Genomic DNA, 14,677 nt, shown 5'->3' with positions numbered 1-14,677 from the left:
GGTAGAAAGCAATGAAAACAATCCAAGAATTGCAGCTTTATGCCACACTGCCACAGCCTGCCTGAACTTTTACGTGAGACTTATGCCCAGATGCAATGGTTCACACCTATAATCTTAGCGCTTTGGGAGGCTGAGGCAAGAGGACAGCTTGAGGCCAGGAGTTGGAGACCAGCCTGGGCAACAGAATGAGGCCTTCTCTCTCTCTTTTTTTTTTTTTTTTTTTGAGACACAGTCTCACTGTGTTGCCCAGGCTGGAGTGCAATGGTGCAATCTCAGCTCACTGTAACCTCCACCTTCTGGGTTCAAGCAATTCTCCTTCCTCAGCCTCCTGAGAAGCTGGGACTACAGGCATGCACCACCATGGCCAACTAATTTTTGTGTGTATATATGTATATTTTTTGAGATGAAGCCTCGCTCTGTCGCCCAGGCTGGAGTACAGTGGTGTGATCTCGGCTCACTGTAAACTCCACCTCCCGGGTTCAAGCAATTCTCTGCCTCAGCCTCCTGAGTAGCTGGGGTTTTTCAGAAACCCACCACCACGCCGGCTAATTTTTGTATTTTTAGTAGAGACAGAGTTTCACCATCCTGGCCAGGCTGGTCTTGAACTCCTGACCTCATGATCCACCTGCCTCGGCCTCTCAGAGTGCTGGGATTAGAGGTGTGAGCCACTGCGCCAGGCTAATTTTTGTATTTTTAGTAGAGACAGGGTTTCACCATCCTGGCCAGGCTGGTCTTGAACTCCTGACCTCAGGTGATCTGCCCACCTTGGCCTTCCAAAGTACTGGGATTACAGGCATCAGCCATCATGCACAGTCATCTCTTTCTCTCTCTGTCTTTTTTTTTTCTTTTTTAAGAGATGGGGTCTCCTCACTACGATGCCCAGGCTGGTCTTCAGCTCCTGGCCGCAAGCGATCTTCCTGCTTCCACCTCCAGCAAAAGTGCTGAGATTATAGATGTGAGCCACCACACCCAGCCCCATCTCTATTTTTATTTAAAATATACGTGTGTATATATAAATGCAAAAATAGATGTGACTTGCCACTGGTCTGTGGGACTCAAAACAATCCACCTGTTTGGAAATGTCTGTTGCTGCTATTGTAGAAGTTTCTTTACGATTTAATTTGTCTGTTGCTTGGTGCTGGGCTACAAGAATGTAAGCATTATTTTTTGAGATGGAGTTTCACTCTTGTTGCCCAAGCTGGAGTCCAATGGCATGATCTCAGCTCACTGCAACCTCTGCCTCCTGGGTTCAAGCGATTCTCCTGCTTCAGTTTCACAAGTAGTTGGGATTACAGGCATGTGCCACCATACCCAGCTAATTTTTATTAGCAAAGACAGGGTTTCACCATGTTGGCCAGGCTGGTCTTGAACTCCTGACCTCAGATGATCCGCCTGCCTCAACCTCCCAAAGTGCTGGGATTACAGGCGTGAGCCACTGCGTCCGGCCAAGAATGCAAGCATTTCAAAGGAAGAGTCTCTTGGAGAAACTTAGGAATTTTATAGGCATTTTTAAGGATTCAACTGGGTCATGTTCCGAATTCCACATTAAAGCAAATGAAAATATTCACATGTTGTGGACATGGCCAGCTGCCATTAGGCACAGGCTTCCAACCATGTCATTTTAGCCTAAAAGAGACTCTACAAATGTCAGTCATATGAAAATGAGAACGTTTGAGGGACTTTCTGTTGTATTTTTTCCCTTCCATATTTGAGAGAAACACAGGTACTGCAGAAGTGGTTCAGCAGACTGAATTAGGGCAATTCCATTTCAACTGTGACTTGTGTGTCCGTGTGATTTTTTTAATAATCAGTGAAGCTTCACAGTGTGATTTTGTTTTATTTTATGTATTTATTTATTTAGAGAGGGAGTCTCGCTCTGAAGCCCAGGCCGGAGTGCAGTGGCACAGTCTTGGCTCACTGCAACCTCTGTCTCCTGGGTTCAAGCGATTCTCCTGCTTCAGCCTCCTGAGTACCTGGGATTACAGGCATCCACCGCCACACCCAGCTAATTTTTATATTTTTAGTAGAGACAGGGTTTCACCATGTTGGCCAGGCTGTTCTCGAACTCCTGACCTCAAGTGATCCACCCACTTCAGCTTCCCAAAGTGTTGGGATTACAGGCGTGAGCCACTGCAGCTGGCTGATTTTGTTTTATTTTGAGGAAATAGGGCCAGGGACAGTGGCTCACACCTTTAGTCCCAGCTACTTAGGAGGCTGAGGTGGCTTGCTTGAGCCCAAGAGGTCGAGGCTGCAGTCAGCTGTGATTGAGCCCCTGCAGTCCATCCTGGAAAACAGAATGATAGCTTGTCTCATAAAAAAAAAAAAAAAATTCGAATCAATGAAAGAAAATGAAATCACATCTGTTCTTCAGTAAAATTTAATAGTTTTCTGCTTAATCGTATTAATTTTATCCCTAGAAATGTATTTTTGTTGCTATTGTGAAAGGTATTGTTTCTCTGTTAGGTTTTGTTTGTTTGTTTGTTTGTTTTTGAGACAGAGTCTCACTGTGTCGCCCAGGCTGGAGTACAGTGGTGCAGTCTTGGCTCACTGCAACCTCTGCCCCCCAGGTCCAAGTGATTCTCCTGCCTCAGCCTCCTGGGTAGCTGGGATTAGAGGCACCTGCCACCATACCCACCTAATTTTTTGTATTTTTAGTAGATACAGGGTTTCACCTTGCTGGCCAGGCTGGTCGCAAACTCCTGACCTCAAATGATCCGCCTACCTCAGCCTTGAAAACTGCTGGGATTACAGATGTGAGCCACCACACCTGGCTGTCTGTTAAGTTTTTCTAATTGGTTATTGCTTGTATAAGAAAGGAAAAATATTGACTTTTATTTTTTACTATTGACTTTCATGTGTTAACTTCTTTGCCACTTTATTGAATTCTTATTAATTTAGTAATGTTTCAGTTGACGCTATTGGGTTTTATAAACATGCTGTTGTGTTGCAAAAAATTATTTTGTTTCTTTCCAAGATTTTATGTCTCTTATTTTTCTTAATGTGTGGGCTAGAGAATGTTTGGAATTAGGCTAAGTAATAACAGTGATGGTAGAAATTCTCGTTTTGTCCCTAATGTTTACAGTGAGTTAGGATTTTTTTTTTTTTTTTTTAGATGAAGTCTCGCTCTGTCATCCAAGCTGGAGTGCAATGGCTCAATCTCAGCTCACTGCAACCTCCACATCCTGGGCTCAAGCTATTCTCCTGCCTCAGCCTCCTGAGTAGCTGGGATTACAGGCACCTGCCAGCATGCCTGGCTAATTTTTGGATTTTTAGTAGAGATGGGGTTTCACCAAGTTGGCCAGGCTGGTCTCGAACTCCTGGCCTCAAGTGATCCACCTGCCTCGGCCTCCCAAAGTGCTGAGATTACAGGGGTGAGCCACCGTGCCTGGCCAGTTAGATAATTTTTTTTATCCCACTAAGTACATTAATTTACCCTAGTTTACTAAGTTTCAAATTCAGGATCACATATATAATTTAATCAAAATCCTCTTTGACTTTTATGAGGTGAACATAAGATTGGAGTGCAGTGACGTGATCATGGCTCACTGCAGCCTCAACCTCCTGGGCTCAAGTGATCCTCCTCCTGCCTCAGCACGCCTGGCTAATTTTTTTATTATTTGTAGAGATGGGGTTTCACTATGTTGTCCATGCTGGTCTCAAACTCCTGGTCTCAAGTGATTCTCCCACCTTGGCCTCCCAAAGTGCTGGGATCACAGGCATGAGTCACTACACCTGACCCCTTTTAACCACCATGCCCAGCTATTTTATTTTTTTATTTTTTTAATTTTTAATGGAGACAGGGTTTCACCATGTTGGCCAGGCTGGTCTGGAACACCTGACCTCAAGTGATCTACCTACCTCAGCCTCCCAAAGCACTGGGATTACAGGTGTGAGCCACCATACCCAGCCCATGGCCAAGTTTAAAGAAAAGAGGCATAGTCAGCCGAGCGCAGTGGCTCATACCTGTAATTCCAACACTTTGGGAAGCTGAGGTGGGAGGATCACCTGAGGCCAGGAGTCCAAGACCAGCCTAGGCAACATAGGAAGACTCTGTCTTTATGAAAAATAACAATATTAGCTGAGTGTGATGGTGCACACCTATAGTCCCCTCTACTGGAGAAGCTGAAGTGGGAGGATGACTTGAGCCCAGGAGTTCAAGGCTGCAGTGAGCTATGATTGCACCATTGCACTCCACCCTGGACGACAGAGCGACACCCTCAACTCTTAGAAAAAGAAAAAGAAGGCACAGCAAAGTTGTATATTTAGTACAAATCCATTTTTGTAAGACAAGTGTTTGTCTGTGTGTCTGTACATTGAACACACAAAAACAGGAGGAGCTTTAATGTAGAAGTTGTGTAAAGAGGTTACACAGTCACTTGGGAAGACATAATTGAGCGATCTATGTGATCACCTTTCTTGCAGCTTGGGGGAGCCAGCACTTGTAGGGGCAGCGGTGGGGTGACGGGGCAAAACCCCATCTCTATTAAAAAATACAAAAATGAAATTAGCTTGTGGCACGTGCCTGTGGTCCCAGCTACTTGGGAGGCTAAAGTAGGAGGATTACTTAAGCCCAGAGAAGTCGAGGCTGCGGTGAGCCACGATTGCACCACTGCACTCCAGCCTAGGCAACCACGTGAGACCCTGCCTCAAAGATAAAATAAAATAAAATGCCTTTATAACATGGTTAAGGGTCTTCTTGGCAAAGGAAACCTGTATCTGGGGACTGTTATGACAGTCCTACCCTCAGGGTCTGTGCTGGGAAACTTGTCTGGGTCCTGAGGGAGGCCCAGAATTGCAAGTCTGAGCCCCTGAATATCTGCAGTGTTTGCAGTATGGTTGAATGTATAGTCCATAGACTAGTCTCAAACTCCTGGGCTCAAGTGATTTACCTGCCCTGTCTTCACAAAGTGCTGGGATTACAGATGTGAGCCATGATGCGCAGACACAAAGACATTTTTAAGCAAAAAATTAACTTCAACTCTCACTTTTACTGAAGCAACACAGCATTTAAAAACATACGCATGGGGTGCAGTGCTCACACCTGTAATCCCAGCACTTTGGGAGGCTGAGGCAGATGGACTGCTTGAGCCCAGGAGTTTGAGACCAGCCTGGGCAATGTGGTGAAACTCCATCTCCACTAAAAATACAAAAATTAGCTGGGCATGGTGGCACATGCCTGTAATCCCAGCTACTTGGGAGGCTGAGGCACGAGAATCACTTGAGCCTGGGAGGTGGAGGTTGCAGTGACCCGAGATTGCAACATTGCATTCTAGCCTGGGCAACAGGAGTGAAACCCTGTTTAAAAAAAAAAAAAAAAAAAATCTATGGCCGGACACGGTGGCTGACATCTGTAATCCCAGCACTTTGGGAGGTTGAGGTGGGTGGATCACCTGAGGTCAGAAGTACAACAATTAGCCAGACGTTGTGGTGGGCGCCTGTAACCCCAGCTCCTTGAGAGGCTGAGGAAGGAGAATTGCGTGAACCTGGGAGGCAGAGGTTGCAGTGAGCCGAGATTGTGCCACTGCACTCCAGCCTGGGCTACAGAGCAAGACTCCATATAAAAAAAACTACATAAATTAAGAAAATAAATCCCCCCACTTTGAAAATCACTCTAAGGTTTTCTTTATTCTGCCTTTTTAGAAACAGGTTCACAATTGACATATTACTGTTATGCACATACATGGTTTTCAATCACATTTTATAGTATCTAACCTCATTTTTCTTTAAGGATTTTATCCTGGAACATTACAGTGAAGATGGCTATTTATATGAAGATGAAATCACAGATCTTATGGATCTGAGACAAGTAAGTTTTTGTGTGCAGCAGAGAGGGGAGGGTGGCTTTTCCAAGTTTTCAGGGAACCCCATTATTGCATGCCAGCCTAGTCTTCAACTCCCGAGCTCAAGTGATCCGCCTGCTTCAGCCTCCCAAAGTGCTGGGATTACAGGCATGAGCCACTGTGCCCAGCCTTTAGCCATTACTTTCAATGGCAAAAACTGCAATTACCTTCAAACCAACCTAACAGACACAAGAATACACAGATGGACAAATATGTCAGGAAGCAATGCTGACAGTATGTTCTTGGAAGAAGTGAGTACACAGGGGTTTGCTAGAAAATTCTTAAAATTTTTTGAAAAGTCTGGAAAGTTTCATAATAAAATGTTAGAGAAAAAACTTTAGCTATTCTTCCAAAGACATAACCTAAACTGGATACATGATTTAAGAAAAAAATACACTATTAATAAAAGAGGATGTAAGTTTTAAATTTCAAAGAATATCCACGACAGACACTTCTGACGCTTCCCCTCCAGCTCTGAAACCACCCCGGTGCCCTGTGGAGGACCAGCACCAGGAAACACACATTCCATAGGTGACTCAAGGTTTCCAAATCCAGGGAGCTATTTTCCGACTGAGTTTCCCCTGGGGCCCACCTACTTTTTGAGAAGTCTCATGCCCACACTGAAAAAGCACGTAAACCCTTCTTTGAACTGTCTCAAAGTTATTTCTCCTTAAAAAGAAGCATTTCACTTAGGGTTTGGTTTTGTTTTTGTGTTTTTTGAGACAGGACTTCTTTCTGTTGCCATTACTGCAGTCTCGACCTCCCTGGCTCAAGTGATCTTCCCACCTCAGCCTTCTGAGTAGCTGGGACTGCAGGTGTGCACCACCATGCCCGGCTAATTTTCCTATTTTTTGTAGAGATGGGGTTTCACTAAGTTGCCCAGGCTGGCCTTGAACTCCTGGGCTCAAGCGATCTCCCACCTCAGCCTCCTGAGGAGCTGGGATTACAGGCATGAGGCAAGAGGGGCATTTCTTTCATAGTTAGATCTCCATTTTTGGAGATGTATTGCAATTCTGAGGGATGGTGTTGTTGGCTTTCACCTTGCAGAAATCGATTCCAAAATTGAGTTATGGAGAATGATATGATAGAGTGCCTTCAAAATTGACCTAGGAGCCAGGCACAGTGGCTCACATCTGTAATCCCAGCACTTTGGGAGGCCAAGGCGGGCAGATTACTTGAGACCAGGAGTTCAAGACCAGCCTGGCCAACATGATGAAACCCTGTCTCTATAAAAAAAAAAAAAAATAATAATAATAATAATAATAATAATAATAATAATTAGCCAAGTGTGATGGTACACACCTGCAATCCCAGCTACTCAGGTGGCTGAGGCACAAGAATCGCTTGAACCCAGGAGGTGGAGATTGCAGTGAGCTGAGATCTCGCCACTGCACTCCAACCTGGGTGAGAGAGGGAGACTCTGTGTCAAAAAAAAAAAAAAAAGAAATACAACCTTAAAAGGAGACTGGTGTGTTACTTTGTTTTAATTTGGATTTTTCTGTTTCAGTTTGTCACCTCCAGCTAGGAAACAGACTGCAGTCCAACGTAAATACAGTGCACAGAATCTCTGTGTGTGCATAGTGGCCTCCCCTTACAGGGTCAATTTTGGCCTTTGGCCTTAATCCCGAAGTATTTGCGTATGCTTTTTGTTCCTTGGCAAATAAATGAGAAAATAATTAGCCAACATTGGAAAGTTATTGTCCTAACAATGGCCCTTTAATGTTTCTTAGGAAAATTATGGTGACTCACTAAAATATCCTTGCTCAATGTCCGTTCAGTTGAATTTAATAACATATCTTGCTAATGTTTGCATGTCTATGAAATGTGACTATGCAGAATTACTGAAAATTAACTATAAAATCCAAGGCATCTAACTTTTAAACTTATCTTGGTTCATCACGTATATTTACACTAGATTTTATACTGTCTTCATTTTTTTTTTTTGTCTGTTTGTTTGTTTTGAGACAGAGTCTTGCTCTGTCAGCCGGGCTGGAGTACAGTAGTGTGATCTCGGCTCACTGAAACGTCCAGCTCCCGGGTTCAAGCAATTCTGCCTCAGCCTCTGAGAAGCCAGGATTATAAGTGTGCACTACCATGTCCGGCTATTTTTTTTGATTTTTAGTAGAGACGGGGTTTCACCATGTTGGCCAGACTGGTCTCGAACTCCTGACCTCAGGTGATCCACATGCCTCAGCCTCTCAAAGTGTTGGGATTATGGGAGTGAGCCACTGTGCCCGGCCTCACAAATGCCTTTTTGTTCAACACTGCAGATATTTCCCAACAAATGGGCTCATCCCTTCCAGTCTAGCACCTCACTCAACCCCAAACCTGATGGTTCTCTCACTTCCCAAAGTTGAGGCTGCCATACCCCAGTCTAGAACCCTATCTAGCCTCTGTGCAGATAAGGTTCGTACCCAGGTACCTCTTCATACCCTGGATGTATGAAGGATCTCTGGCTCAGAGGCTTCTGGAAGGTGTGCTGCTCCCACTTACTCTGTGTTCTGATAGACGCCCACCGAGATGTTCAGCCCCTCCAGCTCTTCCTTGAGCATCTGCAGGTCTGAGTTGACGAAGCTCAGCTCCAGCCGCACTTGCTCCCGCACCTTTGGGTTTGCGGCCACTCTGTTCAAAGAGAAGAGGGAGACAAGTGCCCTCAGCCAGGTATCCCAGCTTCTGGGTGAACAGACCCAATCCCCAGTCCCTGCAGGGAGGATCAGGGCACGGCTTGCAGAGGAGGGCCGGGAGTGTCGGGTAAGGTATCCCACAGACACAGAGCACCTGCCCAGCTTGCAGCACACCTGCCAGTACGTGGAGCTGGGGACACAGACAATGACACTGTGAGCTGCAGACATGAACTCTATGACATCCTACAAAAACTCTGTCTTGAGAAGAGAAAACAAAACTGCTCCTAGCCATGCCCTAAAATACCATAAGATATCCACTTGAAAAGAAATGAATGATTCTGGTCAGGCATGGTGGTTCACATCTGTAATCCCAGCACTTTGGGAGGCCGAAGCAGGTGGATTAGCTGAGGTCAGGAGTTCGAGACCAGCCTAGCCAACATATAGTGAAACTCTGTCTCTAATAAAAAACACAAAAACTAGCTGGGTGTGGTGGCGCACACTTGTAGTCCCAGCTATGCAGAAGGCTGAGGCTTGAACCTGGGAGATAGGGGTTGGAGTGAGCTGAGATTGTGCCACTGCACTCCAGCCTGGGCAACAGAGCAAGGCTCCCTCTCAAAAAAAAAAAAAAAAAAAAAAAAAAGAATGATTCCTTTCAGTAGGAGAAATCCAAATAAATAAATAAATAAACATAAAATTTGTTTTAAAAAAAGAAAGAAATGGATGATTAGCTGGGCATGGTGGTGCATGCCTATAGTCCCAGGCAGGAGGATCGCTTGAGTCCAGGAGGTTGATACTGCAGTGAGCTATGATCACACCACCGCAATCCAGCCTGGGTGACAGGGCAAGACACTCTCTCTAAAAACTAAAATATGATAATATGAAATTATATATATATATATATATGATAGTAAAATAAAATGAATGAATGAGAAAATGAAGGGAGAGGTAATGCTTCCCAATTCATTCTGTAAACTAGTAATAGCAACCCAAGCCTAGCAACATATAAATAGGATTATACACCATAACTAAGTGGGATTTATCCCAGGAATGCAAGGTTGGTTTAACATCTGAAAATCAATATAATATATTATATTAACAGAATAAAGGACAAAAAATACATGGTGACTTCAACAGATATTGGAAAAACTATATGACAAAATCCATCACAGATTCATAATAAAAATTCTCAACAAAGTAGGAATAAAAGAGAATTTATGAAATCTGATAAAAGACACCTATAAAAACCCACAGTTAACATCACACTTTGTGGTGAATGACTGCTTTCCTCTTCTCACCACAAACAAGGCAAAGATGCCCACCTTTGCTATTTCTAATCAATGAGGCAAATAAAGAAATTAAAGGCATCCAGATTAGAAAGGAAAAAATAAAACTGTCTTTATTTACAGATGGCATTATCTTATATATAGAAAATCCTAAGGCATCCATAAAATAAATATTAGTACTAATAAATTTAGCAAGGTCACAGGGTATAATCAATATACAAAAATCAATTCTTTTTTTTTTCTCTAGACAGGGTATCACTCTGTCACCTAGGCTGGAGTGCAATGTCACCATTATGGCTTACTACAGCCTCAACTTCCCAGGCTGAAGCCATCCTCCAGCCTCAGCCTCCCAAGGAGCTGGAACTACAGGTGCACACCACCACGCTGGCTGATTTTTGTATTTTTTTTGTAGAGATGGAGTCTCACTATGTTGCCCAGGCTGGCCCAGAAATCCTGGGCTCAAGCAATCTTCCTGCTTCAGCCTCCCAAAGTTCTGAGATTACAGGCATGAGCCACTGTGCCTGGCCAATTCAACTTCTATATAATAGCAATGAACAATCTTGAAACTGAGAAAACCATTCCATTCACAATAGCATCAAAAAGAATAAAATACTCAGGAATAAACAAAAGAATCACAAGACATGTAAACTGAAAACTACAAAACAATGCTGAGATATATTAAAAGAAGAGCTATTCCATGTTTACGGATGGGAAGGCTCATTATTGTCAAGATGTCAAGCCTCCTCAGTTGGCACATTCATTCAATGCAACCTCAATCAAAATCCCAGTAACCTTTTTAATAAAACTCGGCAAGCTGAATGGAAATGCAAAAAAAAAAAACCCACAATAGGCAAAATAATTTTGAAAAATAAGAACAGAGTTGGAAAACATATTGATTTTAAAATTTACTAAGAAGCTGGGCTGGGCATGGTGGCTCACGTCTGTAATCCTAGCACTTTGGGAGGCTGAGGCGGGTAGATCACCTGAGGTCAGGAGTTCGAGACCAGCCTAGTCAACACAGTGAAACTCCATCTCTACTAAAAATACAAAAAATTAGCCAGGTGTGGTGGCAGACGCCTATAATCCCAGCTACTCGCGAGCCTGATGCAGGAGAATCACTTGAACCTGGAAGGCAGAGGTTGCAGTGAGCCAAGATCACACCACTGCACTCCAGCCTGGGCAACAAGAGAGAAACTCCATCCCCAAAAAGAATAAAAAATAAAAAATAAACTTACTAAGAAGCCATAGTCATCAAGATAGCATGGTACTGACATAAAGATAGGCAATTAAACAGAATAAGAGTCCAGGAATAGGCCAGGTGTGGTAGCTCATGCCTGTAATCCCAGGACTTTGGGAGGCCAAGACGGATGGATCACGAGGTCAGGAGATCGAGACCATCCTGGCTGACATGGTGAAACCCCGTCTCTACTAAAAATACAAAAAAAAATTGTATTTTTAGTAGAGCGTGGTGGCGGGTGTGGTGGTGGGCACCTGTAGTCCCAGCTACTCAGGAGGCTGAGGCAGGAGAATGGTGTGAATCCAGGAGGCGGAGCTTGCAGTGAGCTGAGATCGCACCACTGCACTCCAGCCTGGGTGACAGAGCGAGACTCCGTCTCATGAAAAAAAAAAACAAGAGTCCAGGAATAAATGTTTACATTCATGTAGCAAATCTTTACAATTGATTTTGAACAAAAGTGCCAAATCAATTCAATGTGGAAAAGATTATTGTTTCAACAAATAGTGCTAAAGCAAGTTGACATCCATAGGTACGTCAGGGTCCCTAAAACCACCCCCAAGTTCAGTGTTAATCTAGGAGGACTTGCAAAAGTCATGGCTACGGTTTACTACAGCAAAAGACACAAAGCGTAATAAGCAAAGGGAAAGGCATATGGGGTGAAATTGGGAGGAGGCCCGGCCCAGGCTTTTAGGGGTCCTCTCCCAGTGGAATCCCACAGACCATGCTTAATTCTCCCGTCAAGGAGTTGTGACAACACACGTAAAATGCCAAGAAAGCCCCCAGAAAGTTCCAATCAGGACTCAGGTCCCACCGGGAGGTCCCTCCCTAGCTGACTTCTTGGGCTCCCTCCCAAAGCGGGCAGAAGGGTCTGGGTGAGGGACCTGAGCCTGGTTTTCACTTTCCTAAGCCCGAGGGTCCTCTTCCTAGCACAAGGCCTTGAGGACGCTTGGGAAGCCAGCCTTCAGGTCCCGCTGTTTTGTTATTTTGCCAAAGTATGTCCCGTCCGTAAGTTTGCCCCCTCGGGTCACTTTCTTCACCTTATCAGCAGGGCCCATCATTCCTGCTGCTTTCCAACAAGATGCCAGAGCATATTTTTAGACCAATGAAGTCGGTGGGACAGTGGGTGGGACCCAGAGAGTGACGGACAGTGAGTCAGCCTGGACGGTGGGAAGGCAAAGTGAGTTCCGCTCCTGGGACGGGGCTGGGAGGGGACATGGAATGGTCTGTCAGCTATGAGTTTGTGGAAGGCAGAGTCGGTGACTTTCAGCTGACCTGCCTCGGTCTGGAAGATTCCAGTAGAGAAAGGGAGGGCCAGGGGCCTGGAGGCTGGTTCCAGGCCTGGGTGCTGGGCCTGAGAGCATTTCCAAAGCACTGAGCCTGGGACTGAAGGTAATTCACCACGAGCGCTCAGCTGGGGAGGACTGTCTGTGTGCTTCCCCCACCTCCCAGTCCCTCAACTCACCCCCAGTCCCCCCACCTGCCTTAACTCAGGAAAAAGGCCTCCCTCATGAGCACTGGCAGCTGCCTTCGGAGGCATGTCACAGTCACACCCCAGGACACAACACAGAATCTCAGGCTGGCAGGGGACATTTGAGATCAGCCAGCCCAGCCTCTCATTTTACAGCTGGGAATGGGCACAAGATGGCCATGGCTGCCCAAGGTCACAGAGCCTGGGAGGGAGAAGCAGGCACAGTGGAAAAAGTAAGGTCACGTGAGCCAGGTCTGGGCACCGGGTCCAGGCCTGCCACTCCCTTGCATGCGGCTCAGGGCGATGGCTCAGCCTCTCAGCCTCAGGTCCACAGCCGAAGCAGGCAGAGGAACAGCTGTTTGAGGGGCTGCCTGGGGAGGAGTGGGGCTGGGTGTCCTGTGCGCACAGCGGACACTTCATCAGCCACTCTGTAGGCAGCCAAGCCAGGAGGGCCCTCTGGGCACCTGGGCCTCTCCGCAGGAAGAGGAGCAGGGACCCACTATCCTTTGGGTCAACGAAGGCCTTAAGCAATGGGCTCGAAAATCCCTGATTAGTGACTACCTTCTGTTGCTAGGCAAGATGGGGACAAATACGGGGTCCAGTTCTCCAGCTGTTAAACATCTGTCTCATCAAGAAGATGGGACAGCACATGGAAAATAAATTTCTATGGTTATAATAACTGTCCCAGATTCTCTGTGCAGTAATGGCCGACCTGCTTTCCCTCTGAAAACAAGCAAGAATTTTGGATAAAACAATAACAAAATTACGTTAAAAGCATCAAAGGGCTGCTAAGCTAGTGGGAAACCTCCAGGCCAAGTTTCAGGGGAAAATCAAGAACCTAGGGAGGAGCGCTGGGGCCATTGTTGCCTGTGAGCATTTGCCAACCTGGCAAGTTGGGCTTCGACCTTGGAGGGAGTAGGGGGGTAGACAGAGGTCAAGGCATGAGGAGGCTGATAGGGGATTCACCCCCATATCAAGCTGGGAGCCTGAAAGGCCTCACCTTGGGTGAAGACAGAAGAAGAGATAACCCTGGCCCCTGCCCCAAAACATGGAATTCATTAGCATTAAAAGGAGTGGGAGGAAAAAAGGAAAGGAAACTCACAGATTCAACCACAAAGAGCCTCTGGCCTCCTGCGGACTTGGACCGCTCACCCATCACACCTGGGAGGCCCGGGGATGGTGGGGCTTCTGTGCACTTGGTTCCAGGTGGTCTGGGCTGTCCATGTGAAAGCAAACACCATCCTCGTGAGAAGGAACCTCTGTCTTTGGCCTCACGGAAACCCCACAGACACCCTTCCAAGGGCCCCAAGAAGCACACAAAGATATCCGAGTCTGAAAGGGAAGAAGGCACCATGAGTAAGAACCAGCAGACAAGCTAGCAGACACCCGCACAGTCTCCCCATATTATTATACAATTACCAAACAAGACACTACGGTACATTTCAAACCATAATAGGAGAGATGGCCCATGTTCGGTGGCCAAGCATAGCACAGAGCTCCTCACTCCTCCAGGAATTCCACTGAAGGGTGGCAAGTTCTGGAGTTCAAGCCACTGGGGAGGCAACAGGAGTGCAAGCGGCCACAGTTCAGGCGCTGTTGGGCAGAGCGGGGGAGGGGGCGCTCCCAAGGAGTCCACTGGGAGACGCAGGCAGGGGGCTTCCCAGGAAGCCTCACCAGCTTCCCTTCACACTGATCCCCTGTAAACGTGTGTCCAGCCTCGATGTAAGAGGAGCAGGGAGAAATTGATTTGCTATTCATAAAATGTGGCCTCTCTGCGCCCGCGCCCGCGCTGGGCGCCTCTCTGCGCCCGCGCCCGCGCTGGGCGCCTCTCTGCGCCCGCGCCCGCCCTGGGCGCCTCTCTGCGCCCGCGCCCGCCCTGGGCGCCTCTCTGCGCCCGCGCCCGCCCTGGGCGCCTCTCTGCGCCTGCGCCCGCGCTGGGCGCCTTTGCGAGGGCGGAGCTGCGTTCTCCTCAGCACAGATCCAGATTGCATCGTGAGAGAGAGCTGAGTTCTCCTCTGCACAGACTTCGGAGGTACAGCGAAGGCGGAGCAGTGTTTTCCTCAGCACAGACCCGGGCGGGCGGGCCGGGGGCACCGCGAGGGCGGAGCTGCGTTCTGCTCAGCACAGACCCGGGGTACACCTCGAAGGCAGAGCAGCTTTCTCCTCAGCACAGACCTTGGGGACACTGCCTCCCTTTGAGCAGAACAGGTGAATGAATGAATGAG

The sequence above is a fragment of the Pan paniscus genome, chromosome 18 (assembly GCF_029289425.2).
Source record: "Pan paniscus chromosome 18, NHGRI_mPanPan1-v2.0_pri, whole genome shotgun sequence".
Classification (NCBI taxonomy): domain Eukaryota; kingdom Metazoa; phylum Chordata; class Mammalia; order Primates; family Hominidae; genus Pan; species Pan paniscus.
Note: the sequence above shows the minus strand (reverse complement) of the source record.